This window comes from Pectinophora gossypiella, chromosome 22 (genome assembly GCF_024362695.1).
Source record: "Pectinophora gossypiella chromosome 22, ilPecGoss1.1, whole genome shotgun sequence".
NCBI classification, from domain to species: domain Eukaryota; kingdom Metazoa; phylum Arthropoda; class Insecta; order Lepidoptera; family Gelechiidae; genus Pectinophora; species Pectinophora gossypiella.
Window position 1 is genome coordinate 9,637,253 of NC_065425.1, and position 24,491 is coordinate 9,661,743.

At 39.4% G+C, this 24,491-nt stretch overlaps 1 protein-coding gene across 1 annotated transcript in view; it reads left to right on the forward strand.

Moving 5' to 3' along the window:
- The first annotated feature begins 3,020 nt into the window (after window positions 1-3,020).
- Window positions 3,021-24,491, forward strand: part of LOC126377091 (facilitated trehalose transporter Tret1-like) — a 46,572-nt gene continuing 25,101 nt past the window's right edge. Inside the window, exon 1 of the mRNA XM_050024748.1 lies at window positions 3,021-3,220. The gene's annotated coding sequence lies outside the window, so the exon portion shown is untranslated. The remainder of the gene's footprint in view (window positions 3,221-24,491) is intronic.

Consider the following 24,491-nt stretch of genomic DNA (forward strand, 5'->3'; position numbering starts at 1 on the left):
GGACGGATGATTGACAGCTCTTAATTTTAGGAAGAATGAGTAAATAAATGAATAACCCGGGCGAATTTTTAGACGGTTGTTTTAGACTTGTGCTTAAAATTGACGTGTGTTCCATAAATTTTATGCTTGTCGATTACCCGTCCCTTTCCTTTTCGGCGGATAAGAAAATGACAGATATAACTTAAAATAAAATTAGATGGTGTTTACAGGAATTAGCACCAGTAAGTATACATTACTGGGAGCGAACTAAAAACAGATAGTTCGAACCTGCGACCTTAAAATGAGAGGCAAGCGTTCTACCAACTGGGCTACCACGGCTATGAAACCTCACAATAATTAATCGCAATCGGGTAAAAATTGAGCCTCATTTTTTTCCCTTGATGGAAAAACGTTTGACTACCACCTATCACGTTGGTCTAACAGAAAGCTCGGTGAGGTGTGGGTATTAGTTTCTCTTGCTATAGTTAAATTGTGCCTCTGATTACCCCCGGGTTCGAATCCCGGTAACAAAAATCACTTTATGATCCCTAGTTTGATCACCTGATTGTCCGAAAGTAAAATGATCTGAGCTTCGGGTGGCACGTTAAGCCGTTAGTAAGTAGTAACCGGGACTACTTACTGATTTAAGTATGTAGTCGTTACATGAGCCATGTCAGGCCTTTGGCGGCCCAATAATAACCAGGGTTGATGAGGTTGGTATTCCACCTCACAACCCACACAATAAGAAGAAGAAGGCGCATTGGAGCTTCTGCACTGTAATGTCCTAAAATGTAAATACTTAAGTAAATAAAATATAATAAATTTTGATTTTAAGGCGACTATATTAAATATTAAGACGTCTTATCTTAAACACCAATAAAACTATTCGGATTGTGTATTGTATGATTCAGATATCGTTATATCAAATCGAATTATACCTAAAATCAGCACCAGTCAACGATTTCGTAAATGTAGGTAGGTATGATATGAGATAAAAGACAATTTAGGTTGCCACCTAAACCACAGATTAGGTAATAGTTATATACCTAATGTAAGTCTAAGCTTTTTTTACGTGACTTATTTTGACTTTATTGCCGCTTACTATTCACTTAATTTTCAATAATAAAATTTACGTCCTTGGAATGTTGGAGATACCAATTTAATGGTAACACTTACGCCATCAAGGACTAGCAATAGACATACGATTTTTGTGTGTCGTCAATTTTCTATTCAAAGATTAGTGCTTGCGAGTGAAATCAGTGACATTATTCAAATTGACAATCAAGTAAACTCCTCCCGCCGCTTTATTGACCTACCACATTGTGAAAAGTGTCTCGTACCACTATATACCTAAATACATAAAAAATACTATTGTGAATTTATAAACATATTTAAAAATAATAATAATAATAAAGTTTATTTAGGTAGGTTTAGGTAGGTATATTTCTGCTGTGCTTGTGCTACGAATAAACTAAAATAATTTAAAAGACATGAAATGAAGACTTGGCCCAAAGGACTTGATTCCAGGCCATAATCTTTATAAGTATAAAAAAAGGACTAGCAATAGCGGGTTGTCATAGGATTGAGCATACCTGGTCTTCTTATGCCATGGGTAGACCTTGATTTTGGAGCCATCCTTATTGCGACGCCCGGTGCGGTCGCACTGCTCGCACCACCAATAGAGCCGCCACTGGTCACAATATGACTAATGTACTGAACGCTAAAAATAATACTTACATCTATACCACATTAATAATTAAATTAAATAAATTTTCATTTCATTCATCACATCGCCTATTTCCTTGGCATTAGGTAGGTACTTACATACATTAAGGCATGTTCAGCAAACGTTTTAAGTAAACAGAATAGGTTCGAAAGCTATTAGGGTTTTTTTGATGTTCTTCTTCTTCTATCGTGAGGTGAATTACCAACCTCATCAACCAGGGTTGATGAGTCAGGGTTACTATTGAGTCGCCAAAGGCCCCTTACATGACTCATATAACGACTACGTACTTACATCAATAAGTAGTAACCGGGACCAACGGCTTAACGTGCCTTTTGAAGCACGGAACGTCTTACTTTCGGACAATCAGGTGATCAGCCTGTAATGTCCTAACCAAACTAGGGTAAGTAATTTTTGTGATATGTCCCCACCGGAAATCGAACCCAGGACCTCCGGATCGTGAGCCCTACGCACAACCACTAGACCAAGGAGGCCGTTTGACATTTGAAAAGAGGTAAATATTGAGAGTTATTGAGGACAGAAGAGCCAAGATGATTGGACGCTTAATAAGACACGCGAATTTATTAAAAACATCATAGAAACAAAGCTACAAGAAAGAGGAAGACCAAGAAGAGCTCACATGGAACAGATTAAAGAGAAGGCGAACGTCGTGTCTTATAAGTGAAAGAATTGTCTTTTGATAGACAAGAATAGAAAATGCTACACCGACAAGAGCGTGGCTCTTAAATTAATGATGATGATTGTAATGTTTCACTCAGTTAGCATTAACTACTTGGGTAACTTGGGTTTTTACCCGGTACAAAATTTTAAAACAAGATGCCTGAGGTTGCACAGTCGGGTGCTAACCTAGTCTCAGGAGCGAATGAGGGAAATCGTCGACCATGTCGGTATGGGAGTCTTGAAGAGTTCGTTGTCGCGATAGATAAATTACTCTACTAGTATGTAGGTACATAAACTACTATAAACATTCCCGTGTGGGGTAGGAAGTAGGTACTGAGTAAAATACTTGGAACCACTTTTGATCCAAACGAAGTCCAAAGATGGAGGTCACCTTATCAGGACTAGTAACAGGAAATGTCGGTTCCTACGACATGCCCGAGAAGATAAACAGCTGAACGCGTTCTATATTTTTTTATTCGTTCCCATTCCCGCATAGAAACAACATAAACATGTAAACTTTACGATGTATCGGTCGACAAGTCAATCGCATGCGCATACCATTATAGAATAAGCGACCGTTCTATAGTTAAACCAACATACCGCGTGGGTATATTTAAATTTGTTTGTTATTTGGCCACCACTGGCCACTGCCACTGTCAGTGTTCCAAAATCAAACGGCAGCGGCGCGCGCCGCCCAGATAGCGCGCCAATCGGGTTATATAATTTAAAATTCGAACACAATCTGTTCTTTTCGTAGTTTTACTTTTAACCCGTGAGTGCCAGTGCGTGGATTTATTTTTTAATTTTAATTTATTGACTTGGTTTTAGGTATTTTTGGTGAGTATTCTTTTAGTTAAATAATTACTTTAAGAGGTTATTAGGTACCCTCAATGAGTAATTAAGTACTTACTAGTGATAATAAATGCCTATTATTGTTACCAACTTATCTCATTTGTAGTTGGTAGGTACCTAATGACATGTTATCACTTGAAGTGCAATTAGGTAATTGATGTTACCATCCGGTTAAAGTCTTCCTTATTTTATTTTGGAGCTTTCATAAGCTACATAATATTAACTTACTTATTTAGATTTAGGTTACCTAGATACATGTTCAAATTATTTCTTTAATGTACTTAAGTACTCAATTAGTTTCATGGATAAAAAAACAGCCTTCTTTATTTGTATGAAAAATTTATTATCTACGTAGATTAGCAGGTAGGTAGTACCTAAGTAGGTTTTAATAGCTTTTCGCAACTTTTAATTCAATTAGGGACTTTTCAAGCTACGTTCCAGACAATAAATATAGATAGCGCTGTACAGATTTAACGTGATAATTACGTATTTTCTCATTGCTTGGGGTACATAATTAATTAATTATTCAAAAATGCAATATAATGGCAGAGGCTTATATATAAATAATTGTTGCTTGATATTTACATCAGATATGGTATACAATTATGTTGCTACATACATATATTACTTTATTTTATTTTGATAAGTTTTCATCTCAAGCTCCTCCGTGATTCGGAAGGCACGTTAAGCCGTTGGTCCCGGCAGCATTAGCAGGGATCCTTATCCTTATCCATCCATAGGGAAGGCCCGTGTCCCAGCAGTGGGGACGTTAATGGGCTGGTGATAATGATGATGATTTTCCGTTCCCGAATGTTATTTTCCTTCCTTTTCGTTTCCCAATCATTTAAAACTTGACAATGGCACAAAGCAACACTAGTGCCATAAAAAAAATGGTGATGATTTTGATAAGAATAATAATGGGTGGAAGATGTGTCGTGTCTGGGTGTAATAACAACCCAAAAACAAAGATAATAGGTGGATATGTCTGTTATACATGAAATTAGAAGGTTAAATAAACGAAGGCAACTCTGTACACCGCCATCTATATTGAAGGGTGAAGTAGCCAGGAAATTCCTTCATTGGTAATTTATTTTGGGACGAAAAAATCTTATATTATATTATATCTTATATTATTATATATTATATTATATTTCTTATATTATATTTTATTTTATTATATTCTTAATACTTAGGTAGGTTTATATTCTTAAGTAAGTAATTATGGTTTTAAGCTATATTTGTTATGCTGATTTAAACATAGGTAGGTACAGTCATGAGCAATATAGTGTACCCACTGTAGGACTCTGTCGCACTAACATATTTGACATTTAGTGAGACTTACAGTTCAATTTGTCAAAAAAGTTAATGTGACATGGTACCAAAGTGTATACGTATACATATTAATGCTCGTGACCGTACCTAATAAGGTATTCAAAATTAGTAACGATTGAATGTTGTATTTTATTTAAATTACCTGGTTCTCTAATAAGTAATGCTTTAAATGTATTTTTATAGCATTCACCCGTGCTTAGGGATACACAAAGAAAAAAAAACAAAGACAAAGAGAAAATTAAATCGAAAAAAAATGTCTCGGACGGGACTTGAACCCACAGCTCTTGTCAAGAAGGGACGAGCGTGTTAACCATTACGCCACCGGGTCCTCCTCCTGTCCATGCGAGTTCACGTTCAATGCTACCCTCGTCCCGACTTGACAAGAGCTGCAGGTTCAGGACCTGTCCGAGTCAGAATTGTTTTCGATTTAATTTTCTCTTTATAAGTATATTTTTTATAGTTCTTAAACGCGTGCGTTGTGCTCACGATCCGGAGGTCCCGGGTTCGATTCCCATTTGTTGCTTCATTTTATTTTGATAAGTTTTCATCTCAAGCTCCTCCGTGCTTCGGAAGGCACGTTAAGCCGTTGGTCCCGGCTGCATTAGCAGTCGTTAATTACCATCAATCCGCACTGGGCCCGCGTGGACAAAAATCACTTTGTGATCCCTAGTTTGGATAGGACGTTACAGGCTGATCACCTGATTGTCCGAAAGTAAGATGATCCGTGCCTCGGAAGGCACGTTAAGCCGTTGGTCCGGGCTACTATTTATATGTAAGTAGTCGTTACATGAGCCATGTTAGGGGCCTTTGGCGGCTCAATAATAACCCTGATACCAGGGTTGATGGGGTTGGTATTCCACCTCACAACCAACACGATAGAAGAAGTTCTTAAACTATTTTTTGTCAATTTCTGTGCTGGACTGCGAATAAAAAACACAGAACAGGTTCAGCTGCTTGTCTACCTGGGTATGTCGTAAAATCCGACAGAGGGATTGTGTCCTTTCTAACAAGATGGACCATTGTATAATAAAACTCACCTTCTATATTTGTCAACATATACCTATTTATTCATTCCTTTTCTTTAAACATATAATACTCTTAAGCTTCTTATCCAATTTTATATACATCCATGAAAAAAACCCCAAAACAATTCCCCGTCTCCAACATTTTACTTTTTAACCGTATTTCTAATTCCGGCCAGTGTTGCAATCTCACGTAAGATTTTACTCGATTAGAATTGACCTTACACTCGTCCATCCTGACACAGTGCATGTCCTCATGCACTATATCTAAATTTAAATGACCTTACACTCGGTCGGTGGATAAATTCAACTAAATAGTTACAATAAAATTGAAAAAGAAAACATGCTCAACATTAAATACTTATTAAATATACTTAATAATCCTCCAAAATAAAATAAATCCTCCTTTTTAATGGCTATGAACCCATCAATTCTCATAGCTCATCGTACAACATATTCTAGTTATAAACCAATCCATTCTTACAACTAGAATTGTTACTTGCGAACCCATCCATTCTCGCAAGTTCCCTATTATTAAAATATCCTTAAAATAAAATAAATCCTCCTTTTTAATGGCTATGAACCCATCCATTCTCATAGCCCATCGTACAACATATTCTAGTTATAAACCAATCCATTCTTACAACTAGAATTGTTACTTGCGAACCCATCCATTCTCGCAAGTTCCCTATTATTAAAATATCCTACCTGTGAACCCAAACATGACATCAACAGGCCTCCTTAACGCTCATTAGAAATTGTAGTAATTGGTCCGGATGTGTACACCGTAACGCATTTGCGTTTGATCTCATAGTTTTATCACTTAGTCCATGAATTATGCAATCGACCGCACGTTTTCCGTCAATGTCACATTGGTTTAACAGGGCCAACTTCTCATAATAATATCTTTCGAGAGGTTCGTTGTACCTACTTTTCCTATTCAGCATTTCCTCCAGGGATTGACCATAATTTTGCTCATAAGGGAATGCGCTTAACAATTTATCTTGCCATTCCGGCCAAGTAAATAATATAGTATTCAAACTCTCAAACCAAGTTTTGGCCAACCCCTGTAGTTTTTGCGTCGCAAAATATACAGTTGTTTTATCGTCCCAACCGTAAACGGTGGCACACTCATTCACCTTCTTCAACCATATATCTATCTTCTGATTTCTTGTCGAGGGATCGAACTCGGGCAAAATATTCTTATTATTTATATTTTGAGTAGAGTGAACGAGAGTGCCTGATGTTGACGGCTGAGGTTTTATATAATTGAGTGAGTTAATAAGTTTTGCTACATCACTAGAAGTAAATATTGGACTTTCTGACCTATTGTTATCCAGTGGGGTCGTTGTCTTGAGATCCTTGGTTAATATTTCGTCTTTACGCCTACGAGATGTGTAGTTGCGTCCATTGCTACTGCTCCTGTCACCTTGCTGATGCACACCTTCCTCCCGTGACGACTGCTGCCGCGGAGAATACAAGTCGCTCGTCCTCAATCGGCTGCACTCCCTCCGTAGCTCGTCTTCACGAATCCGCACCCTTTCCTTCTCGCGATGAAGCTTCCATTCTTGGTCCAAAAGAACTAATTCAGGAGCACGTTCACGATCAGTACTACGTAGTCGGCTCCTACTACGTATTATTCCTCTATTTTCGCGACGACTTGAACTGCGACTCTGCCGGACCTCGTCAACAGTGCGATAGCTACTGGTTCTCAGTGCGCTGCGTTCTGTTCGAAAATGCCCTTCTAAAACTCGAAGCCTATCCCGTACACGTTCGAGCTCCCTTTCGCGATCACGAAACAGTAAACTATGAGTTTGCTCACGAATAGAACCTCGCGAGCGGCTTCGACTGCGAATTTCTTTGCCTTCCCGCCTGGTAATACTACGGCTTCGCCGGTCCAGGTCATGGCTGCGTCGCTGATCACTTTTTTCTGGCGTAACCAAACGTCGTGGCCCAAACATCTCAACATCGTGTGGCATGATCTGGAACTCGAAATACAAAGGTATGTATCACGTCTTAAAACTATATATCCTATATCTTTAAAAATGTGCTCTTGTAGCGCCTTTTCCCTTATTTATAAACAAAACAATAAGTAATCGTTGTAACAGTTCATGCACTCGTTAGAATTCCACCAGTAAAATGTAAGTCAAGCGGTTTTAATAGCTAGTGAGCTTACCTATCCCACTTCTGAAATATAATAAAACTCACCTTCTATATTTGTCAACATATACCTATTTATTCATTCCTTTTCTTTAAACATATAATACTCTTAAGCTTCTTATCCAATTTTATATACATCCATGAAAAAAACCCCAAAACAATTCCCCGTCTCCAACATTTTACTTTTTAACCGTATTTCTAATTCCGGCCAGTGTTGCAATCTCACGTAAGATTTTACTCGATTAGAATTGACCTTACAATTGGGTAGTTTCCTAGGTCAAAGATTAATAACGAATTTCTCTGATTACTAAATACAGACAAATCTAAAGGTGACAAAAACGTTTTCTTTTTTCTTCCAACCCAAGTAGCATTGGCGAGTCTAAAAAGGGGATATTAGATATCTAATAGAATGCGATTTGATTGTCTACCTCTAGAGTAAAATATCCCTCAAGTTATCTTCAAGAACGCTTATAGATAGCCTCTAGCCAAGTGGGCACAACCTTGTAGCTATTCATAAGAAGGAGTTAAGAACGCATGAATAGATAGAGTTAAGAGTTGAAAATTTTCAAAGTCTAAAGGCGTACTTCTAGAGTCTTTCTAAACTGTTTATAGACCACAATGTGCACTAGTAGATAGTCTATAGATTAACTTACTTATTTATGAATTTTAATAAAGAAAAAAAAGTTTTTGCTTCTATGCTGTTCTGGGAGCATATAAAAAACATAGAACACGTTCAGCTGCTTCTCTTCCCGGGCATGTCGTAAAAACCGACAGAGGGATTGTGTCCTCTAACATGATGGACTAATGTTATGGGCGATAGGCTGATCCCTTATCACCATAAGGTTCATCATATCCATCTTAGGACTTCGTATCAACAGTGGCTGCAAGTTGTCTTTGATTACTTGTGGCTCTGCCCACCCCATTAGGGATTACGGGCGTGAGTTTATGTATGTATGTATGTAATAAAGAAAAATTTAATAATAAGTACAGCTATGAGCAATATAATGTACCCACTTTAGGACTCTGTCGCACTAACATATTTCACATTTAGTGAGACTTACAGCTCAATTTGTCAAAAAAGTTAATGAGACATGGTACCAAAGTGTATAATGCTCGTGACCGTACGACATTTTGTCACGATTTTCTATGACGTCACAGGTTGCTTTTTCATACAAATTTCATAGTAATTTCGTGTTTTGATGTTTAGTAAAAAGTAAGTATGGAGCATAGTCCACCACGCTGCTCAATTACGGGTTCGTAGCACGTGCCTTCTGAAGCACGGAATTATCTTACTTTTTCAGATAATCAGGTGATTCAAGCCTGCAAAGTCCTTGCCAAACAGGATAGTCTGACAAAGTGATTTCGAAAAAGTCCCCATCGCGAATCGAACCCGAACCTCCAGATCGCGAGCCTAATGCTCTAACCACTAGGTAATAAGTCCTTGAAGACACGTGTATCTGATCTATAGACTGCATATCGTCTGGGTAGATGGCTATATCACAAAGGGAAAATTAAACAAAAAATGTTTGCTTTTATATTGTCCGTTATCTAAAAATAAATAGGAACGTGACACGTCAATGTCATGCGTAACTGCGTAAGCGACTACATTACCACAGAATATATACCTCATTTGAGGAGCTCGGTGGCGCAGCGGTAAATGCGCTCGGTCTGCGATTGTTGAAGTTAAGCAACTTTCGCAAAGGCCGGCCATAAGATGGGTGACCACAAAAAAAAAGTTTTCATCTCGAGCTCCTCCGTGCTTCGGAAGGCACGTTAAGCCGTTGGTCCCGGCTGCATTAGCAGTCGTTAATAACCACCTATCCGCACTGGGCCCGCGTGGCGGTTTAAGGCCCGATCTCCCTATCCATCCATAGGGAAGGCCCGTACCCCAGCAGTGGGGACGTTAATGGGCTGGCGATGATAATGATATAACCTCAAACCACATCCCGGACAGTTCATACAAAACACCTCGTTTTACACAGACACTACACATTGACGTTATCGTACACGCGCATCTGTGTGTGTGACGTCAGGCGACTTACGAATGAAGAACTTACTTATAATAAGTACAAGGAATAAAAATAAAATTGCTTTTCAAAATTCTAGATTAAGTTAATTAAATTCTGTTACGAATACATTTTTACAATAAAATATCAGATTAAGTATATTTGGAATTTGTCAGAAAATAATATTAAAGCTCATGTTTAGCTTAATTTATGTAAAAAGCTTTCTTTAGATTAATGATTACCTAAATGATTAAAATGACTGGTATTAAATGTGTTCCTCTAGTTAATAACTTGTAACGTATACGCTCATTGATTTAAAAGATGTGTTGCTGTTGCACCTTGTGAAATGACGTAAATTCAAAAATGTTACATTGACCTTCAACAAGTTTGTCCATGATAATTACATTGAATAAATGATTCTGATTCTGATTTTGAACGAGGGTGAAAAAAAAATGTGTCGAATTACCATGACTTCTCTCTTTCTCTCTCTCTCTCTCTCACGCATAATGGGCCATCTTAGAGTCTAAATGCAGAAAACAGAGCCCACTAACTAAACTACACCATGACTTCTCAGTATATTTAAGTATATTAGTTACACCAAAGAGGTCACCTTAAAAACCCACACAGCTCAATTCACAGTTCGACAGACAGCCAAACATCAATTGTAGTGTATGTATGTGAAACAGTGAGAATTGTAAATACAGCAGTTTAAGTGCATTATTGGAAGTTATTAGAATCGACAGCGGAGTAATTGAGGGCCACACTGTCATTCGGTAGTAGGGTGACCATGGTTCTATGTCCACGAGGATAATAGTTATCTTCAAAATAACGGCCTCCGTGGTCCAGTGGTTTGAGCGTTCGGCTCACGATCCGGAGGTCCCGGGTTCAAATCCCGGTGGGGACACATCACGAAAATCACTTTATGATCCCCAGTTTGGTTAGGACATTGCAGGCTGATCACCTGATTGTCCGAAAGTAAGATGATCCGTGTTTCGGAAGGCATGTTAAACTGTTGAGCCGAGGTTCGCGCCCAACTGGGCACCCTCAGGCCTGTTGTCTTAAACGTTGTACCGGGTGAGAGCCTTCAGCGCTCCCCATTTGTCCGGCCAAGTAGTTAATGCCATCTGCGGCAAATGTACAATAAGTCACGTCAAAAAAAAAAAGAAAAAAAAATCTAACATCACTGTCTCATTTTCGTCTTAAACAAAGGACACCCTACACGTCATTGAAAAAAGACATGTCACTTTATCACGAATTGATGCGATCCAATAAAATCGGACTCATGTGGTTTTACGAGGGGCGTATAAAGTGTTACGTAATAATTGTCGAACAATGCTGATTCCAATGCACACTATTTATTTTTATTTTAAGTTATACCTGTCAATTTCTTATCCGCTGAAAAGGAAAGGGACGGATAATCGACACGCATAAAATGTATGGAACACACGTCAATTATCAATCACGTTAATTATCGTCAATTATTATTATTGTTACCTTTTGTGATGGAAAACTTTATTTTATAATTGTGTTATGTAAACCTGTGTATCACAATAAACATTATTATTTTTATTTATTTTTTAATTTTAGGCAGAAATTAAAAAAGCCAATAACCCAACAGAATTAAGTTGACAGCACACGTCAAACGGGTTGCATATAAGCGATATGCCTATTTTATCAGTCCAGGTTATTCATTTTTAAATTAGCAGTTGTCAATCCTCCATCCCTTTCATTATCGGCGGATAAGAAAATGACAGGTATAACTTAAAATAAAATTAGGAGGTGTCTGCAGGAATCGAGGCCATTATACATTTAAGTAGGACTAGCTTTTGCCCGCGATTTTTCCCGCTAATTCCCGTTTCCGTGGGAATTTCGGGAATTCCTTTCTTAGTGCACCGCAAACATTTTATTTTACCTATTTAAAAAAAAAAAACATAATAATAAGTCCGACATTTTAACACATTTTTCTATGACGTCACAGTGTGCTTTTTCATACAAATTCCATAGTAATATCGTGTTTTGATTTTTAGTAAAAAGTAACTGAGCAAATAATTCAGGACAACGATACCGACCCCGCCAGCGTGGTCGAAGTTTTTCCTCATTGCTTATCGTTGTCGACCTAACCTAGCCGCCATACCGTCTGTGTGTGCCTTGAGGTTAAAGTTTTATTTAAACTGCGCACGGGCAATGAAGGAAGCGACCGGTGCCAACACAACACGGCAAACATTCTAGCATCCGTTCACAGTGTTTACTTAAATAATACGTTTCTTATGTTAATTCTTGTATCAATATTTATGTTGTTGTTTTCAGATTAATATGTATGAGTTTAAGCTATTTATAAATGGACATGTGATGCATGAGAGCTATGGTAAGTAGTTCAGTTGCAAGGACGCTTGACTCTCACTTTGAGGTCTCAGGTTTGACGCACGGTCCTAAACCAATATTTTCGAAGGCATTTTCGAATCAATTTATATCTAAATTAAAGCACATAGTGGCCCCGATTCCTGCAGACATCTCTTAATTTTACTTTAAGTTATACCTGTCATTTTCTTATCCGCCGAAAAGGAAAGGGACGGATGATTGACAGCTCTTAATTTTAGGAAGAATGAGTAAATAAATGAATAACCCGGGCGAATTTTTAGACGGTTGTTTTAGATTTGTGCTTAAAATTGACGTGTGTTCCATAAATTTAATGCTTGTCGATTACCCGTCCCTTTCCTTTTCGGCGGATAAGAAAATGACAGATATAACCTAAAATAAAATTAGATGGTATTTACAGGAATTAGCACCAATAACGGGTTCTTACCGCGTTAAAATGGAGATATGAGACTCCCGATATTTTGACACCGTGATCATGGCACTTGCAACAGTGTCGAAATATCGGGAGTCTCATATCTCCATTTAAACGCGGTAAGAACCCGTTACTATGTGCTTTAATTATGATAATAACCGCGTAAACTTAAAACAATTTATATTTATTTTTGTACAATATAACATAACAGCATCACGCCCGTATCCTCAAAAGAGTAAGCAGAGGTATATAGTAAACACACTGACTCCTCGCCAGCTATATATTATCCACTTAGGTCTTTGCAGTATCTTACGAAAAGTAACGATACAAATGCTCCCGACGACCCGATTACTCTAGCCATAGAGGCTAGGCGGCCAATCAGCTCGCGACACCAAACACTTCAGAACCCCGATACCGACCCCGCCGGCGTGGTCGACGATTTCCCTCATTTAGCGCTTATCGCTATCGAGCCACTAGAGTCGATTAATTCTTTCAAATGTTCTTCCTCTCAGACGCCGCCCTGAGCCGACGTTCGCGCCCAACTGGGCACCCTCAGGCCTGTTGTCTTAAATTTTGTACCGGTTGACATCAGCGCTCCCCATTTGTCCGCCCAAGTAGTTAATGCCACCTGCGGCAAATCTACATATACAATAAGTCACGTAAAAAAAAAACTGCAGCCTATCACATAAAATATACAATGCCGGCAAAACGGCTATGGAATTTGAGAAACCGTAAAGTTATCGGTTATCTGTTTGCAGGAGTAGTAGTAAAAGAGAATGGGGTTGAACTGGGGGGGGGGGGGGGGGTTAAAATGGCCACATCAAAGCAATTCAACTAAGAAAGCAATATTGATATTTGACGTTTGTTTGCATCGCGCACTTACTTTTATATGCGCAAATGTCAAATTACAGTATTGGTTTTTTTTAGATGAATTGCTTCAATGTGGCCTTAACCGTGGGGGTGAGTGTGTGGACACTCCGCATCCCGCACACCCCGGACACGTCATACAAAACACCTCGTTTAACACAGACACCACACATTGACGTTATCGTACACGCGCATATGTGTGTGTGTGACATCTGACGCCATACGAATCAAGTCTAAACTATGTTCGAGGGTGAGGTAAACCTAGCTCAGACGCTGGTGGGGAGCGGATAGTTGCCGTTCTATACGTAAGTAGTTATTATTTCTTATTCTATACCCCTGGTGACAGCGGTTCTCATATAAAGTGCCCAACACTATTTAAAGGAAACGCAGTATTATCCAATTTAGGCCCAACTATATTGTTATGAGGAGCTCGGTGGCGCAGCGGTTAACGCGCTCGGTCTGCGATTGTTGAAGTTAAGCAACTTTCGCAGAGGCCGGTCATAAGATGGGTGACCACAAAAAAAAGTTTTCATCTCGAGCTCCTCCGTGCTTCGGAAGGCACGTTAAGCCGTTGGTCCCGGCTGCATTAGCAGTCGTTAATAACCATCAATCAGCACTGGGCCCGCGTGATGGTTTAAGGCCCGATCTCCCTATCCATCCATAGGGAAGGTCCGTGCCCCAGCAGTGGGGACGTTAATGGGCTGATGATGATGATAAAATAAAATAAAAAATATCTGGGGGCACGGGAGTGCGCCCACTAAGACGAGCAAGGCGAAACGCAAGGGCAGGACAATACCTACCTTTTCTCGAAACGTTTCATCCATTTTTTGAAGCCCCATAACTCCACCTATTCCACAAAGTTCAACCAGTTGAACTAACTGCACCAAAACATTCCAGTTAATTGCCCCAGCAGTGGGGACGTTAATGGGCTGATGATGATGATATTGTTATGATGGACATCGTAGAGACTACTAGTATTGATTATATATTCTGTGGTATCACAGACCGGATACTCCGTACAAAAAACTCGTTCATACTAAGCAAGAAACAGTCCGCACGCGATCCCTTACAGCTTAAATTGACTAAAAACCCAAACCCAGACAAAACCGGATCGAACCGATTTTGTAAATTATCACTTAATTAAACTTGCACGATTTTAGCACTTTAGCAGAAACTCTAACTGAAACGATAAAAAAACCATAAATAAACGTCTAAGTATAATTGTAAGGAGCTAACATGCATTATCCCGTTTCTCACAGGGTCCGCTTACCTAACATGAAAATTTGACAGATCCGGTTTTTACAGAAGGACTGCCTGTCTGACCTTCCAACCCGCGAAGAAAAAACCAGCCTAATACACATACCTCCGAGATTGCATTTCTCTTCTCGACAATTATTGGTTTAGGCCTGTGCTGGATTCGAACCTGCGAACTCAGTCTTCTTCTATCGTGTGGGTTGAGAGGTGCATTACCAACCTTATCAACCCTGGTGTCAGGGTTATTTTTATTCTACATTACCAACCTCATCAACCCTGGCCATCATGGAATCCTATTTTTGAAATGAATTAAGTATTTGAATTTTGAATAGGTAGTTTTCTAGGTCAGAGACGCATTATGAAATTCTGATTAAGTACTAAATAAAGACAGACCTAAAGGTGACAAAAATGTTTCCTTTTTCTATTTAACTTATTTACAAATTTTAATAAGAAAAATGTATTAATAAGTGCGACATTTTGTCACGTTTTTCTATGACGTCACGGGTTGCTTTTTCATACATAATTATTCCATAGTAATTTCGTGTTTTGACGTTTAGTAAAAAGTAACTGAGTAACTGAGCAAAGTTAAATAGAATGTCCAACCTAACATAACCATGCATGTTTATGAACGACAAATACATCTAAATACATCTGATTATAGTTTTACGATTTCGTCCTATTTTCTGCGATAATAATTTCTTTAATTAATGTACTTGTACTTGAATATTGACTTTTATATTGTGGAAAATCCAGTAGCATCAAAATGGCGTGACCACCATTTCATGTTAATATGTGTAATTACAATCTGATGGCAGTTTTAGATGGTACTGAATAGTTAGTAAATGGCCCCGATTCCTGCAGACACCTCCTATTTTTTTTACTTTAAGTTATACCTGTCGTTTTCTTATCCAAAAGACAGCTCTTAATTTTAGAAAGAATGAGTAAATTAATGAATAGCCCGGGTGAATCGGGTTATTTCGAAGAGAATTCGGGTGTGCAAACCGTTTTAAGTTTTGCTGTCAACATAATTCTGGGGAATAATGCAAAAAATTTAGACGGGTGTTTTAGATTTGTGCTTAAAATTGACGTGTGTTACATAAATTTTATGTTTGTTGATTACCCGTCCCTTTCCTTTTATACGGATAAGAAAACGACAGATATAACTTAAAATAAAATTAGATGGTGTTTACAGGAATTAGCACCAATATGTATGTAGCAATTATCTAGCTCCGGTTCGCCATTTTGTCTGATGCCGCCATCTTGATATCAAAATGGCGGGACCACAGTTTAACGTGTAAGTATAACTTTTCAATGAGTAAGGTACAATTTTTTTTATTAGGTACCAATTGATTTGTGTAGTAAATAAATAAATAAATATTAACTTGTTATTATAAAAGCATCTATCGTAAGTAAGTAGTAGGTACTACCTACCTAAGTAATGACGATTAAATTAGGAATTGTAATTGGCAGCGTCACACACACAGATGCGCGTGTTGATAATGGTACATTCCAGATCCAGTACACACCATTTAATTTTATTTTAAGTTACACCTGTCATTTTCTTATCCGCCGAAAATGAAAGGGACGGGTAATCGACAGGCATAAAATTTATGTAACACACGACAATTTTAGGCAGGAATTTTAAAACCCTCCCAAAATTATAAATTGGCCAATAACCTGACCGCATTAAATTGACAGCACACGTCAAACGGGTTGCATACCAGCGAGGTGCCTTTTTTAGTCGTCGGGGTTAGTCATTCATTTTAAAATTAACAATTGTCAATTATCTGTTCCTTACCTTTTCGGCGGATAATAAAGTGACAGGTATAACTTAAAATAAAATTAGGAGGTGTCTGCAGGAATCGGGGCCAATGTCAATGTTTAGTGTTGTATAAAACAAGGTTGTTTGTATGAAGTGTCCGGGATGTGGTTTAGTGAAGTGTAGCTCGATGACTTGTTAAACGATACCAACTGTTCTAATCAATATTGAGATAACATTATTATAAATATTATTATCAATACTAAACAATGTAATATAATAATGTATACCTACTTAACTATGCACTGAATATTACGTTCATACTTACCATTACATTTCTGAGCCGTGGTGTCTTAGTTGGATGAACGCATGCACGCTTGACTGTCACTGTAAAGTCGCAGGTCCGAATCCAGTACGGGCCTAAACCTATGATTTTCGAAATCGCGTTTCGAATTCATATTTAGATCATAAATGATTATCACCTACTCAGCGGGGAAGGAAAAAAGATCGTGAGGAAACCCATATAGTCGAGAAATCTAACCTAATTTGTCCAATACAAATTATACAATAGCTGGTATTCCCTTCCCGGGTTGGAAGGTCAGACAGGCAGTCGCTTCTGTCAAATCTTCAGGTTAGGTAAATTGACCCTGTGAAATTGACCATTATATTTATGTGCTTCAAAAAAACCGACAGAAGGATTGTGTCCTTTCTAACATGTTGTAACCACTGGATTGACCAACCGCGCGCACTGGATTCAGCAACCGCGCCCACTGGATTCACCAACCGTGCCCACTGGATTCACCAACCGCGCCCACTGGATTCACCGACCGCGCCCACTGGATTCACCAACCGTGCACAGTGGATTCAGCAACCGCGCTCAGTCGGTTCAGCAACTGTGCACAGTGAATTCAACAACCGCGCATAATCGGTTCAGAAACCGCGTACAGTATTATTGTGTATTGACTGCGTCCGGTTTCTGCGATGCAGTTCGTCTAGTGACCCATACTTCGTGCGAAGAGTGTTAGTTCGAAATGTATGTGACTTCTAATGTCAGGCTTTAGACTCCGTGTCAAAACTGGCGATATAGTGGCTATTCCCACAAGGATCATAAGGTTGTTTTTGTTTCAAGTGGCGCATTTATAACCTACTTACTTGTTTGATTTTTACGACGTTCTCTGCAGGCGGCTACTGGATATTATGATAAGAGATAAGGCAATCCTCTTGGACGCCCATTACAACATTTGCGATAGGATTTAGGATCGTAATGAATATGTACATTTAAGTCTTCTTCTATCGTGTGAGTGAGGTGGATTACCAACCTCATCAACCCTAGTGGGTCGATAGCAATAAGCGCTGAATGAGGGAAATCGTCGACCACGCCGGCGGGATCGGTATCGGGCTTCTGAAGTGTTTGGTGTCACGAGCTGATTGGCGGCGTCTATGGCTAGAGTAATCGGGTCCTCGGGATGGTATATTACGTCTTTCGGACGCCGATACTTTTCAATACCGTAAAGGAAGCCGCAACAACCAAACATCCAAACATGAATTCGAAAACAAATTCGAAAATGATTGGTTTAAGCCTGATTTTTTTTCTGTCAAAGTGAAAGTGAAACGCCATTCTGATACGTATTATTCCTTATTCTATGACGAGAGAAAAAGACTTTTAGGCCAGGCGCGCGCTACGAGATTTTCGCCGCGCGGCAGAATAGAGCAGCGGCATAATGTCGCACTGTAATACTGCCACACACCAAATAACCAAACCAAACACCAAACAAACAGCTGCACCAAACCGCGGCTGTACTGTACCAAACAGTTTTAAATTTTATTATTCAAATTCAAAAATATCTTTATTCAGTACGTAACATAGTTACACTTTGAATCGTCAATTTTTACATAACGAACGTCTCGTCCGCCTAAAACTACTACAGCTTCTCACAACCTGTATAGCCGGGGAAAAGAAGCTGCAAGAAAAACCTCGGCGATAATTGCGCGCACTTGACGGCAGAGCTACCGCAGCGGCGCAGTATTACAGTGCGACATTATGCCGCTGCTCTTTTCTGCCGCGCGGCGAAAAACTCGTAGTGCGCACCTGGCTTTAGTATCGTAACTGTAAAACAATGTGCTATGTAAACCAGAATGTCAAACGCGGATGATTCTCGACAATGGTAATGACTCAGGATTCGGTCGATTGATCTCCATTAGCCTGCATCTATCTATTGACCGACATCGGGATCCACTTTGTTTACTATGCCACGTACGGTCGCGAGTACTTATATGTATACACTTTGAAACCATGTCACATTAACTTTCTTGACAAATTAAACACTAAGTCTCATTAAATGGTAAATATGATAGTGCGACAGAGTTCTAAAGTGGGTACATGATATTGTTCATGACTGTACGACTTACACATCAGTAGTGTGACACCAGTGCCTTTGGTTTTGGTTTCTTCTTCTTCTATCGTGTGGGTTGTGAAGTGGATTACTAACCCTATCAACCCTGCTGTCAGGGTTACTATTGAGCCGCCAAAGGCCCCTGACTACTTACTTCCATTAGTAAGTAGTAACCGGGACCGACAGCTTAACGTGCCTTCCGAAGCACGGATCATCTTACCTTCGGACAATCGGGTGATCAGCCTGTAATGTCCTAACCAAACTAGGGACCACAAAGTGATTTTTGTGATATGTCCCCACCGCGATTTGAACCTGGGATCTCCGGATCGTGAGCCCAACGTTCAAACCAGTGGACAACGGACGCGGTTTTTGGTTTCATACAAGACCATTAACCTTGTCCCAGAAGAGACAGAGTTAATCTTCTCAGCCCTCCACTGGGCAATTCCTGTTCGGCGCGTCCTTACCGCGGGGGTGGGTTGATACTTCAGTAAGCCGGAATGGGACGGTGGCTGATTTCGGATAGGGAACCCTTGCCCAGGGATATAAGTGAACACCTCAATGGTTGCAGAGGCGGAGATGGGGGCCATCGGTATGGCAATGTAGGACGGAAAGGGCAAGTCACAGGTACTGTAACCTGGAACCTGACAGAGGGCAGCAGTAATTATCGGTACTATTCAGAGGCGGAGGACAGGAGTTCTAGTACGGCTTTGAAATATACTACTCTGGGCGCGATACCTCTCGGGTCAGATAGAGTACTGCGGGGCGGAAGGCAAGAGGGAAACCACTGCCCTATTTGCCCCTAAAAAGTAGCATGGAGAATGCTACCTCCGGGTGGGTGGGTGGTACCTCCGGATCGTGAGCCTAACGCTCAAACTCTGTAGTGAATGCGGATAGTTTTATTGACTAATTGTGGCCCTGCCCACCCGGATAGGTATACAGGCTTGTCTATAATAAAATAAATAATAAATATCATGGCCTTATACTAAAAAATCTCATTAATCACATTCTGATTTTGTTAACAAATATCATATTATGAGGTTTTTAATATGAGACATGTAGATACGTATGAGGATATGTAGGTACGTATGTAGTGTTTCCCTGGGATTCCTAATTTCCTATTTGCGCACGTAGCTAACATACATTTTTAACGTGAACGCTATCGTTATCAGCCACTTGAGCTCTGAGCAATCGGCGCCAAATCTGACGATATGGCCACCTGCTGACCACGTGTCTAGGGTTACCATATGATTGAAATGCACAATATTAATTACGCATTTGATGGAGTGTGTAAAGAACGAGGCGGAAAGAAGGTTGTTGCTGGGCAGGCGAATGTTGGTATATTCCAAAGTATTCTGTCGATACCAAATTCGGACGCCGCGAGACTCGCCTGTGATATAACCACCTTAAATATTAAGCAGTGTAAAAAGTAAGATTTATAGAGTTGCCATGTCCTGAAGGACAAAAACTCCCAAATAAATAAAGATTAAAAAAAAATACGCATTTACTTCACTATTCGTCAGACGATAAATGAAGTCATAGAATTAAGAATAATACTACGTATAGAACGGCCCTCCGCTCCCCACCAGCGTCTGAGCTAGGTTTAACCTCATGCTATAAACAGTTATTTTATACCACGATTTACATTACTTTTTTTTCTTTGTCTGGCGTCATGCGACTTGCATTTGCCAATAATGTAGAGGATAAAAACTTAGGAAACGTTTATGGAGAAAGGAATTTGGATAGGTACGAAATTTTGAAATAAAGGATCATAAATCTATTTTATTTATAACATACATAACATAAACAGCCTATATACGTCCCACTGCTGGGCACAGGCCTCCCCTCAATCAACCGGAGGGGGTATGGAGCATACTCCACCACCCTGCTCCAATGCGGGTTGGTGGAGGTGTTGGATTGGTGTGATTTTATTTATATTCTTCTTATTCTTATAAGGTAAGAAATAAGGAATATCAATGTACATTACTTACACATATTAATAGGTATTAAATAAACATAATATATTTAACTACAATTTAATATTATTCACATGAATAAATGAGGCTAACAGCTTATATATTTGAGGATCATTAGAAGCTAGTTTAGTCTTAAATCGTATGGGCGCTCAGACATCACACACGCAGACGCGCGTGTACGATAATGTCAATGTGTAGTGTCTGTGTAAAACGAGGTTGTTTGTATGAAGTTTCATAAAGAAAACTCAATACACTTTGTATTATCTGTTTATTTCACCACTTGGCACTAACGACTTGATGGTACTGCTGGCTAACTCCAACTGACTGACTACCCGACCGATTGAAGCTTCCCTCCTTTCGCCCCACCAAAGCCAAAATAAAATGGTCGACTGTCATTGGTCGAGAAATACACTACCAGGAAATAGTCGAAATCAACGTTCTGTGTTGCCATTTTTCAAGAAGACTCTTATAAAAGAACTTATTTTGAACTATTAATAGTTAAATTATTTATTTTTAAATCATGACAGAAGTGTCCTGAAGTCTTTGCTTTTAATCATGTGACACCGTACCGAATACTGAGGATGATTCAGCTCATGATTCTGAGTTAATATGGAGTGGAATTTTCACGTGTTCAGCGGTGAAGGAAAATATCGTGAGGAAACCCATATACTTAGTCGAGAAATCTAACCTAACCTATATTGGGCTGGTTTTCCCTTCGCGGGTTGGAAGGTCAGACAGGCAATCGCTTCTGTAAAACCAGACCTGTCAAATCTTAAAAATTATCACGTTAGAGCTGTACAGCGCCATCTATATTGTTTTTGAGGACTAGTGGTTAGAGCGTTAGGCTCACGATCTGGAGGTCCGGGTTCGATTCCCGATGGGGACATTGTCGAAATCACTTTGTGAGACTGTCCTTTGTTTGGTAAGGACTTTTCAGGCTTGAATCACCTGATTGTCCGAAAAAGTAAGATGATTCCGTGCTTCGGAGGACACGTTAAGCCGTCGGTCCCGGCTATTAGCCGTAAAAACACCTCCACCAACCCGCAGTGGAGCAGCGTGGTGGAGTATGCTCCATACCCCCATAGTTGATTGAGGGGAGGCCTGTGCCCAGCGGTGGGACGTATATAGGCAGTTTATGTTATGAGTGGGTCGATAGCGATAAGCGCTGATTGAGGGAAATCGTCGACCACGCCGGCGGGGTCGGTATTGGGGTCCTGAGAACGCTACAGAGATGTCGATGACAAGAGCGTGTCTGTAATGAGCGGTAAAAAATCTAGTACAATAAGTCATCTCAAATCGGAAATAAATATATTATAGTAACCCTAATAGTCTGACGTTGATAACCATCGCCAGGTCTTGACTACTGGCCTTGCTGATCACGTGTCAATCACTCTGATAATGAAATAGTGTAGATACTTGAAAAACATCAATATTCTTAATTCATGACTGTACGTTGTAAACACTTCAAAACAAATTGGGAAAGTACGGTATTCTCTGAACCGGCGTGCGTGTATGAAACGATTGTTGGATGAGGAAGCACGAGAAGTGTCAGGATTGAAGCAAATGGGATTCCATAAAATTTAGGCCTGTGCTGGATTCGAAACTGTGACCTGAAAGTGAGAGGCGAGCGTACCAACTGGGCTACCATGACTTCAACTATAGCTAATATAATAAAATTGGCTAAAAAATACTTTGTGGCCCCTAGTTTGGTTAGGACATTACAGGCTGATCACCTGATTGTCCGAAAGTAAGACGATCCGTGGTTCGGAAGGCACGTTAAGTCGTTGGTCCCGGTTAATACTTACTGGTATAAGTACGTAGTAGTTATATGAGTCATGTCAGCGGTCTTTGGCGGATCAATAGTAACCCTGACACCAGGGTTGATGAGGTTGGTACTCCACCTCACAACCCACACGATAGAAGAAGATAAAATTGGCTGGTTATAGTAGCAAGTGAAATCGTGCCAGCCTTCTCTGCTTACCCCGGTGGGAAATAGGCGTGCATTTATGTATGTATGTAATGTGCATGGATCGTGCCGTATCCATAGGCAATATAAATTTACAACAACAACATAAGTCATCATCGTCTTGCAACTAATATTCTATTTTTACTTATATGTATCATTGTATGTATATATTTATAGTGATATATATATATATATATTATGTATATAAAATAAATAAATAAAAAATATATATAATTACATATATATATATATTTTTCTTTCTCTTATTTTATTTTACTTTTTTGCGCGCTACACTGCAGCTGTACAAGTGTACTATATCCTCTGCCGAAGGTTGTCTGGAAGAGATCGCTCTTAGCGATAAGGCCGCCTTTGCCCACCTTAGAATAAGTTTATCCTGTAAATGTTTTGTGAATTTGTGTGCAATAAAGTGTTTTATTATTATTATTATTATAAGTCACGACTAAATCCCAATTGGGGTATTCAGAGGTAAATCCATCGAAAGATGAACTAAGTACCCACACCTCACTGAGCTTTCTTCAAACGGCCTCCGTGGTCCAGCGGTTTAAGCGTTGGGCTCCCTAGTTTAGCTGTAGGACATTACAGGCTGATCACCTGATTGTCCGAAAGTAAGATCCGTGCTTCGGAAGGCACGTTAAGGCGTTGGTCCCGGTTACTACTTACAGATGTAAGCTAGTAGTCGTTACATGAGCCATGTGAGGGGCCTTTGGCGAATAGTAACCCTGACACCAGGGTTGATGGGGTTGGTAATGCATCTCACAACCCACACAATAGAAGAAAACTGAGCTTTCTGTTAGACCGACGCGACGTGATAGGTGGTGATCTTTTAATTTTTTTTACACTTTTCCTCACCTTATGGTTGTCTGGAAGAAATCGCTTTAAGCAATAAGGCCGCTATTTGCCATGTACTTAGTTAAGAGTCTTTTTGTAATTATTTATTTTTATTTTGGTGCAATAACGTGTATTAGTATTGTATTGTATTGTGGTGAGTCGTATCGCCGTAATATCAATTGAACCGCAAATCTATCCAGATTGAATGCTCATCGTTTTGCTTCTGTTATAACGGTGTTAATTCGACCATATTTAGTGTCAATTAGCACACATTACACTTCGCAAGGACGACAGGTGGCCGACGGTCGTAATGCTATTTCTATTGCATAAGGTAATCATAACATTCATATCTCAATTACCCACTAGGGTCGATTAATTCTTTCAAATATTTTTCCTCTCAGACGACACCCTGAGCCGAGGTACGCGTCCAACTGGGCACCCTCAGGCCTGTTGTCTTAAACGTTGTACCGGGTGAGACCCTTCAGCGCTCCCCATTTGTCCGGCCAAGTTAGTTAATGCCATCTGCGGCAAATCTACAATAAGTCACGTCAAAAAAAAAAAAGCACCTACCACTTTAGGTCATATTTTCGCTTATCATCGGACGAGATTGTGGCAAACAATCTATTCTTAAAAACAAAAAAATATATAGCCGAAAGGTCACTTTTTATTAATTTACATTTACGAGATTCTTGTCGCTTAGCATATGAACACATCAGATGTAAACAAACTGACCTTTGATAAGTTTATCACCAAGTCGTAAAATTATATTATATAATATAACTTGTCCTCATATCATCATCATCAATTTAAGAGCCGCGCAGTGTCCTCATATACATAACAAAAATTTTATTTACATTATATGGATTCCATATTAGTAGTTAATAGTT